We start from the raw sequence: 10,282 nt of genomic DNA, 5'->3' as shown, positions 1-10,282 counted from the left end.
ATGAAATGAATGAGACTAGCACCGTTACTTTTTATCCCAGCAACTGAAATAAATACAAGAACTGGATTGTAGCAATTATTTGCGAAAGCACTGGAAAACATCATTCTTTGTGATTCTCGTGGAATGAATGTGGCAACAAAGAAGATGGCTATGCCAGTTTTTAATTCAGTGGAGGTTTGAACATATTTCTAATTCCTTTGCCACATCCCTGGTTTTCTCATGCATAAAATGGAGTGAATGCAATAATTAGTATCTACCTTATAGGGTGGTTTAAGGATCAAATGGCTTAAAACACTTCGAGCACTTGGAACAGTACCTGGTATCTAATAAGCACTTAATACATTTACTATTTTTATTATTATTGCAATAGCAACAATTACTTATTTTAAAGTGACAACCTCAATATTCAGATCTTCCAAAAATTTATACCAGATAATGCCCTGCTGCAAAGGAATAATTCTGGTTTGCTTGAGAACCTTACTAGAAGGAAAAAATGAGGGGTGGGAATTAATTAATGAGTGGTCTACCACTCTTCCAGAACATTTTGGAAATTAAACTCTTCATTAGGTTATTTGTATGAGGGCTGGCTGTGCCTATGAGAAAATGGAACCCAAAGGTTGCAGGTGCCACTCCTGTTCTCACCTACATGCACCCCATTGTAGCAAGAGCCATTTCCCAGCCACTAAGAGATCAAGAGTGTATCGTGATTGGGTTCTGGTGTGACACCCAATTTATCTGTGACTGCTGAGGCAGTCAATCCAGCTTGTCACACCTGTGTCACCTCTCAAATATAAGCCCCACAGGTCATCGCTCCCCTCTCATACTTTCAGCCAAGGGTTTCTTTGCTCTGCTTATCACCTCTCTTGCTCTTCCTGTCCCTCCCAATCCTGTCCACTGTGTCCACTGGAACTCCAGTGCCCACTTCCACAGCAAGTAGCCCCGTGCACTGCCACTCCTCCGTCACCTAGTGTTAAATGAATTCTGGCTCTCCCACGAGGCTCTACTTCCTAAAGCTCCTTTAGGCAGATAGTGCTTATTCTACTGGGTTTCATGGAAATTATCATCATCATCCAACTGTCCTTCCTCCAGACTGTTGTTCCTCTACCTTTATATAAAAACCTTTTGGGGAACTTCCACTTCCAAGAAGATGGAATAGATGTACTTTTCCCTATTCCTTTCACTAAGTACAACTAAAACCCCTAGCCATTATATATGAAACAAACATAAGAAGAGTCTGAAAGGTGGAAAGAGGAAAGGAGACTGGCTAGGGACGTCAGGACCTGAGGAACAACAGGGTGGTGAATTCTCTGGGTTTTCTTTTTCTTTTTTTTTTTTGCGGTACGCAGGCCTCTCACTGTTGTGGCCTCTCCCATTGCGGAGCACAGTCTCCGGACGCGCAGCCTCAGCGGCCGTGGCTCACAGGCCCAGCCGCTCCACGGCATGTGGGATCTTCCCGGACCAGGGCATGAACCCGCGTCCCCTGCATCGGCAGGCGGACTCTCAACCACTGCGCCACCAGGGAAGCCCTCTGGGTTTTCTTTTTGTCTCATATATCACAGAATATGAGCTGAAGAAGCTGACAATCTGGAACAACAAACACGTGCAGACAAAAAACAAGTCCAAACAAAAGCCTGCTGTCTCCAGCCAAAGTACCAGGAAAAGGACAGCCTAGCAACACAGAACCTTTAGAAAATAACCAGCTTACTTCAGAAAAACACCACCCAAAGAATTGTAGTCTAGACTACCCTCTCACCAGGGTGGGTGTCAGAGGAGGCTGAGTAGCGAGCCATGTCTTTCATCCCTGCTTGGTGGTAACAAACACACTTCCCTTGCAGTGTCGGTGGATACCATGTGGGAAGCGTGGACCCCCATCCCCACTTAGCAGTAATGAGACACCCCTCGCCCTCCCCTCCCCACTGCGTGATGCCAGGGGAGGCCTAGTGGAAAGTCAGGATAGTGAGGCAACCACCCAGACATCAGTGAAGGCTATATGGGGAGTTGGCACTGCTCTAGGATGACAACAGAGGCTAGGTGGGGAATCTGGGCTTCTGCACTCACTTGTCAGGAAGAAAATGGCATTCCTACTTCCCCTGTCAGAGCAGTGTCAGAGGAAGCCAGCTAAAGCAGAAGGCTTAACTCACAGCCAGAGTACCACAGCATATACGTCCAGGTCTCAATAAAAAACATTACTCATCATACAAAGAATCAGGAAAATCTCAATGTGAATGAAAAAGACAATCAACAGATGACAACACTGAGATGACAGAGATGTTAGAATTATATGACAAAGACTTAAAAGCAGCCATCAGAAAAATGGTATCTAATAAGCACTTAATACATTTACTATTTTTATTATCTTGAAAGCAGTGAGAGAGAAACAACAAATTGCCTGGAGGGGAAAAACAATTTACATAACAGCAGATTTCTCATCACAAACCATGGGAGCCAGGATAAAGTGGCGCAACACTTTTCAAGTAGTGAAAGCAAAAAGAACTGTTAATTCAGGGTTCCACATCCAGTGAAAATATCCTTCAGGAATGAAGAGGAAATAAAGGCATTCTCAGATGAAGAAAAACTAAGAATTTCTCACTAAAAGACCTAACTTAAGAGGATGGCTAAGGAAAGTTCTTTAAACAGAAAGGAAATGATAAAAGAAGGAGTCTTGGAACACCAGGAAGGAAGGAAGGAAGAACAACAGAAAGAGCAAAAATACGGCTAAATACATTTTCCTTCTCTTGAGTCTTCTAAATTATGTTTCATGATTAAAGCAAAAATTATAACACTGTCTGATGTGTTTCTGAATGTATGCAGAGGAATTATTTAAGACAATTATAAATGAAGAAGGGTAAAGGAGTTAAGGTTTCTGTACTTCACTTGAATGGTAAAATGTCTAGTGGACTGCAATAAGTTGTGTATATATAATGTAATATGTAGAGCAACTACTAAAGAAGCTGCCCAGGGATACTCAAAACTCTATAGATAACTCAAAATTTAATTCTAAAAAATGTTCAAGTAACCCACAGGAAGGCATGAAGAACAGAACAGAGATGATAAACATAGAGAACAAATAGAAAACAAAATTATACAATGGAAGACTTAAGCCTTAACATACTAATAATTACACTAAATGTAACTGATTTAAACACCAATTAAAAGACAGAAATTGGCATAGTTGATAGAAAACACGATACAGGGCTTCCCTGGTGGCACAGTGGTGGAGAGTCCACCTGCCGATGCAGGGGACGCGGGTTCGTGCCCCGGTCCGGGAAGTTTCCACATGCCGCGAAGCGGCCGGGCCCGTGAGCCATGGCCGCTGAGCCTGCGTGTCCAGAGCCTGTGCTCCGCAACGGGAGAGGCCACAACCGTGAGAGGCCCGCGTACCGCAAAAAACAAACAAACAAACAAAATAAAAAAACACAACACAACTATATAGTATCTACAAGGAACTAACTTTAAATATAATGATATAGGTAGGTTGAAAGTAAAAGGATGGAAAAAGATATATCATGCAAACAGTAAAAAGAAAGCAGAAGTGGTTATATTAATATCAGATAAAATAGAGCAAAGGAAATTACCAGAGACAGAGGGGCATATTACATAACAATAAAAGAGTCAACCCATCAAGTACACATAGCAATCTTAAATGTGTATGCATTAAATGACAGAGCTGCAAAATCTGTGAAGCAATAAAATGATAAAGCTGAAAGGAGAAATAGACAAATCCACAATCATATTTGGAAACTACAATACAATTGATAGAACATCTAGACAAGAAATCAAGAAGGATATAGAAGAACTCAACACTACTACCAACCAACAGGATCTAATATTTATACAACACCCTGCCCAACAACAGAAGAATACATATTCTTTCCAAGTTCCCACAGACCATATGCCAAGATACCATATCCTGGCCATAAAACAAACCTCAACTTATTTAAAATAATTGAAATAATACAGAGTATGTTCTCCAACCATCATGGATTCAAACTAGAAATCAATAACTGAAAGATAATGGGAAAATCTCCAAACAGCTGGAAATTAAACATACTTCTAAATAATCCATGTGTTAAAAAGGAAGTCTCAAGGGAAATTTTAAAAATACATTGAACTGAACAAAAATGAAAATACACACATCAAAATATGTGAGACCCAGCTAAAGCTGAGAGGGAAATTTATTGCACAAAATGTTTACATTAAAAAAGAGGAAAAACTTCAAAAAAAATACTATGCATATCCACCTCAAGAACCTAGAAAAAGAAAAGCAAAATAAGCCCAAAGCAAGCGGAAGGAAGGAAATAATAAGAACAAAAATCAATGAAATTGACAACAGAAAAACAATAGAGAAAATTAATAAAACAAAAGCTGGGTTTTTTTTAAATCAATAAAATTGACAAAACTCTAGCAAGACTGAAAAATATAAAAGAGCGAAACACAAATTACCAATATCAGGAATTAAACAGGGGTTATCACAACAGACTCTGCAGACATAAAAGGATAAGGAAATACCAGGAAAACTGTACACATATAATTTGACAAGTTAGATGAAATGGACCAAGTCCTCAAAAAGTGCAAACCAGTACAACTCACCCAACAATAAATAAATAATTTGAATAGCCCTATAACTATTAAAGACATTGAATCTATAATTTTAAAACTCCCCCCAAAGAAATCTCCAGGCCCAGAAGGATTTATTGGAGAACTCTACCAAATGTTTAAAGAATAATTAACACCAATTCTACATAACCTCTTGCAGAAAATAGATGAGGAAGGAACACTTCTTAATTCATTTTATTAAACTAGTATTACTATGATACCAAACCAGACAAAGACAGTACCAAAAATATATATCTCTCATAAATATAGATACAAAAATCGTTAACAATATTTTGCAAATAAATTCACCAATATACAAAAAGAATTACACACTGTGCCCATGTGGGTCTTATTCTAAGGATACAAGCCTGGTTCAAATTCAAAAATTAATCATAATAACAGGCTAAAGAATTAAAATCATATGATCATATCAATTGATGCAGAAAAAGCAACTGACAAAATTCAACACCCATTCATAATAAATGAAAAATCTCAGAACTAGGAATAGAGGGTCACTTCCTCAACTTGATAAAGAACACCTACTAAAAACTATAGATATTACATTAATGATGAAAGACTGACTGCTTTCCTTCTAAGATCAGGGAAAAGGTAAGAATGTCTGCTCTTCTCATTCCTATTCAAGATAGCACTGGAGGTTCTTCCAGTGTAATAAGTAAAGAAAAAGAAAGGAGATATAGAGTTTGGAAAGAAAGAAATGAACTGTCCCTATCTGCAGATGACATGATTGTCTATGTAGAAAATCCCAAGAAACCTACAAAATGGTCCTAGAATTAATGAGTTCAGCAAGGTGGCAGTATATAAAGTGAACATATAAAAGTCAGTCACATTTCTGTATACGAGCAATGAACATATGAACACTGAAATTAAAAATGCAATACCATTTACAATCCCTAAAATAAATACTTACGTGTAAATCTAACAAAACCTGTGTGGGACTTATATGCTGAAAACTAGAGAACACTGATGAAAGAAATCAAACAAGATACACATAAATGGAGAGACATACCTTGCCCATTTTTCAAAATAGAAAAAGTGTCAGTGCTCACTAAATTGATATGCAGGTTTAATGCAATTCCTATCAAAATCCCAGCAAGATTTTTTGTAGCTATAGATAAGATTATTCTACAATATATATATGGAAAGGTAAAGGAACTAGAATAGCTAAAACAATTTGGGAAAAGAAGAATAAATTGGGAGAAATAGCTCTACATAACATTAATGCTTACTAAAGAGCTACCATAATCAGAACAGTGTGGTTGGCAGAGAGATAGACACATAGGTCAATGGAACAGAACAGAGAACCCAGAAATAGACCCGCATAAATATGTCCAAATGATTTTTGACAAAGGTGCAAAAAACAATTCAAAAGAAGGATAGCCTTTTAAACAAATGGTGCTGGATCACAAACTTAAATGCAAAACGTAAAACTATAAAACATGTTAAAAGAAAACACAGCAGAAGATCTTTGCTAGATCTAGGCAAAAAATCCTTAGACTTGACACCAAAGCATGATCCATAAAAAGAAAAACTGATAAATTGGACTTTATCAAAATTAAGAACTTTTGCTCTGTGAAAACCCTGTAAGAGGATACAGGGGCAAGCTACAGACTGGGAGAAAATATTTGCAGACCACATATCCAACAAAGGACTATTGTCTAGAATATATAAAGAACTCTCAAAACTCAGCAATAAAATATGAACAAGCCAAATAGAAAATGGGCAAAACACATGAACAGACATTTCACGGAAGAGGGTATACAGATGGCAAATAAACACAAGAAAAGGTGTTCAACATCGTGAACAACTAAAGAAAATGCAAATAAAAACCACAATGAGCTATCACTACACTTATCAGAACGACTAATATAAAAAACAGTGACAACACCAAATGCTGGCAAGGATGCATAGAAACTTGATGACTCACAAATTATTGATGGGAATGTAAAATGGCACAGCTACACTGGAAAATAGTTTTGCAATTATTTTTTAAAAATGAAACATGCAACTATCAAATGATTCAGCAATTGTACTGTTGGGCATTTATCCCAGAAAAATGAAAACTTATGTTCACAAAAAAACCTGTACATGAATGTCCATAGCTGCTTTATTCATAACAGCCTCAAACTGAAAACGAGATGCCCTACCACAGATGAATGCTTAAACAAGCCACAGTACTATTCAGCAACAAAAAGGAACAAACTATTGAGACACATACAAAAAGGTTTGGATGAATCTCCAGGGAATTATGCTGAGTGAAAAAAGCCAATCCCTAAAGATTACAAGCTGTATGATAATATTTATATAACGTTTTTGAACTGACAAGGTTTTAGAAATGGAGAAATGAGTAATGGTTGCCAGTAGTTAGGGATGGGGTGGAGGGGTGAAAGATAGGTGCGTGTGGTTATTAAAGGGCAATAGACGTATCGCTGTGGTGATGGAAATGTTCAGTACCTTGACCATATCAGTGTCCATATCCTTGTTGTGATATCGTACTATAGTTTTGCAAGATGCTACCCTTTGGGGAAACACTGGATCTCTCTGTGTTATTTCTTTTTTTTTCTCTGTGTTATTTCTTAACTACATGGGAATCTACAATTATCTTAAATAAAGGGTTTAATTTAATAAAAACATACAAAATAAACTTCCTGTTTTGAATCATTATCTTCTGGCTGTACCACTCACTATCTCTCTTCATCACTGTCATCTACCAGGTGTGAGTCAATGGTGACTTGGACTAGGGAGGAAGTTGTGAAAATAGTGAGAAGTGGGTGGTTTCTGGGTGTATGTTGAAGGTAGAACCAAAAGGATTTGTGGATGGACCAAATATGTGAAACAAATGGAGGAATTCAAACATGACTCCAAATTTTTCCTGAGCCATCTAAATGATGGATTCATTATTTACTGAGATGGGGAAGACTGAAAAAGGAGCATGTTTTGGAGGAAGTTGAGAGTTTGGTATTAGATATGTTGAGTTTGAGATTCCTAGTAGAATTCCAAATGGAGACGTATAGCAGGCAGTTGGATACATGTGTCTGGAGTGAAAAACAGAGGTTATATCTGGACAATCAAAGTGAGGAGTCACCAGCACAAGGATCATATTTAGTCATGAGTTTAGATAAGACTGTCTACGTAATATGTATAGGAGAGAAGCAGCTTGGGACTCCAAAGTTTAGAGGCCAGAGAAATGAGGAGAAAGCAGCAAAGACCCTGAGAAACAATGGCCATTGAGCTAGAGGAGAGCCATGAGAAAGTGGGGTTTGGGAAACCAAGGCTTAACTCTCCGACTATCCCTCCTTGACCTTTTTCATGTGAGCACTGGCCTCTGGTTTCATCTTCAGTCCTTTTAACCATTATATATATTCAGATTCTCCCCCAAATTATTGTTTTCAGCATTGAGCTCTCCCTTGAAGTTCCAATTCATGAAATCTATTGATTGTTGGACACTCTGTTGAGACAGCACATAGGTACTTGTTCTAGTTATTCATTAATGCCTAAGAAATCTCCCCATAAACTTAGCGGCTTCAAACAATAACAATAATTTATTATCTCTCATAGTTTCTACGGGTCAGGAACTTGAGATTGGTTGGCTGGGCAGGTTTTGGCCCAGGATCTCTCAGAAGGATGCCTATGGCTGGGGTTGAAATCATCTGAAAGCTCACTCATTCATATAGTCTGGCACCTGGGCTGGGAAGACTCAAACCATTGGTCCAGGTACACCTCATCAATCTTGGAGTTATACAATACACAATGCAATTGCAGGGTACGGTATTTTCAAGTATAAACAAAGTGGTATCCATCACCCTCAAACTCTCTGAGTTGGCACAGTCTAAGTACATACCAGAACTCACTGGTTTGGAACCAGAAGCAGATGTTGGTTTTCCAGGTATGGGTCAGAACCTTACCAGATAGGATCATATTATCCCTGTGTGTATATCGCAAGCAGTCTATCCTTCTGCAATGCCGCTGTACCACAGATAAAACGGTTGATCTCAATCCCTAAAGTCACTGCATCCTCCATATGACACACAATAAGCAAATCTTACCATGTTGACAATCCCTACAAGCCTCTCTGTGAGCTTTGGAGAAGACTGCCATTGCATGAGCATTTATGTACCAGGGTTATCAGATGTTCCACTTTACCAAGACAAACATCTCAGTTTTTACACCTGTTGCCCCACCCTAACGTTCAATAGTGCCCCCTTTATTCACACTCAAAACTGTCCTTGTTAGTTGATAAACAAACAAACAAACAAATAAGTATGTATGTATATACGATTTATTTCTCCCTGCAATCAGATTGTTTCAGAATCAGGCTGGAAGTACACATTATTCCTCCAGGAGGCAATAGACTGATGTGTCAGCAAAGGGCTCTGAAGGAGAAAAGAACCAGCCTTTCCTTGAGTATGGGGCAGGGAACACATGAGAGCTCAAAGTATTCAACATCAAAAGGGAATCCAGAGACTTCCCTGGTGGTGCAGTGGTTAAGAATCCACCTGCCAATGCAGGGCACACGGGGTTCGAGCCCTGGTCCGGGAAGATCCCACATGCCGTGGAGCAACTAAGCCCGTGCGCCACAACCACTGAGCCTGCGCTCTAGAGCCTGCGAATCACAACTACCCACGCACCCTAGGGCCCACGTGCCACAACTACTGAGCCCGCGTGATACAACTACTGAAGCCCAGGCACCTAGAGCCCATGCTCCGCAACAAGAGAAGCCACCACAATGAGAAGCCTGCGCACCGCAACAAAGAGTAGCCCCCGCTCACGCGGGGGCTACTAGAGAAAGCCCGTACGCAGCAACGAAGACCCAACACAGCCAAAAAAAGACTCCGCACTCCCAGTGCAGGGGGCACAGGTTCGATCCCTGGTCAGGGAACTAAGATCCTGCATGCCGCACAGTGTGGCCAAAAAGAAAAAGAAGTTGGGGTGGGGGGGAATCCAGATAGACAGTAAATGTAAAGTAATCACTCCCATAATAGTAATAAGTAAAGCACGCAGAAGCTCTCAACCCATCTCTGCTTACTTGATTCACCTGATTAACCAATGCTCTCCACTGGAAATAATACTGATGCCAGGACCTGAAACTGCTCAGAGCTAGAAGGCTACTCTCTAAGATGCCAGATGTTCCCACTGGTTGAGTTGTATATTGAGCAAAGAGTGAGCTGAATTTGTCCCCAAACCTGTTTATGCTTGTAGCTGTCATTAGAATTCTGTAATCTAATTAGATATGACCTAAATTGATGGAAGAAAGACTATAAAAAGCCTGAGAGTTATTGGATAGGCTTGATGAAGGCAAGTTGCTGGGGATATAAAAAGAAGGCTATTGGTTTGGATGTAGTAGATTTCAGGTGTAAAATATTAGGTGAATATTTAAAAACTCTCAAAAGAGTTTGTATTCAGATTTCCTCATAAAATATGAGGAAATTATAAGTTGTGACTACTCAGCATCTTTTGAAAACCCTTCCTAGTTTTGGAAAATTACCTTCCTCAAGATACAAGTCAGAATTCATGCTCCTAGCCTCCAGTGCAGCTGGGGAGCAGGCACAAGGCTCTGCCAATCAGGATTTAAGATGGAAGGGAGTGGGCTCCATGCAAAATTGGTCTGGGGGATGGGTGGTGGAGGAAGAAGCCTTCTTTCTGGGAGGCAGCAGTGGCAGAGCTTCGG

The sequence above is a fragment of the Delphinus delphis genome, chromosome X (assembly GCF_949987515.2).
Source record: "Delphinus delphis chromosome X, mDelDel1.2, whole genome shotgun sequence".
Classification (NCBI taxonomy): Eukaryota; Metazoa; Chordata; class Mammalia; order Artiodactyla; family Delphinidae; genus Delphinus; species Delphinus delphis.
Note: the sequence above shows the minus strand (reverse complement) of the source record.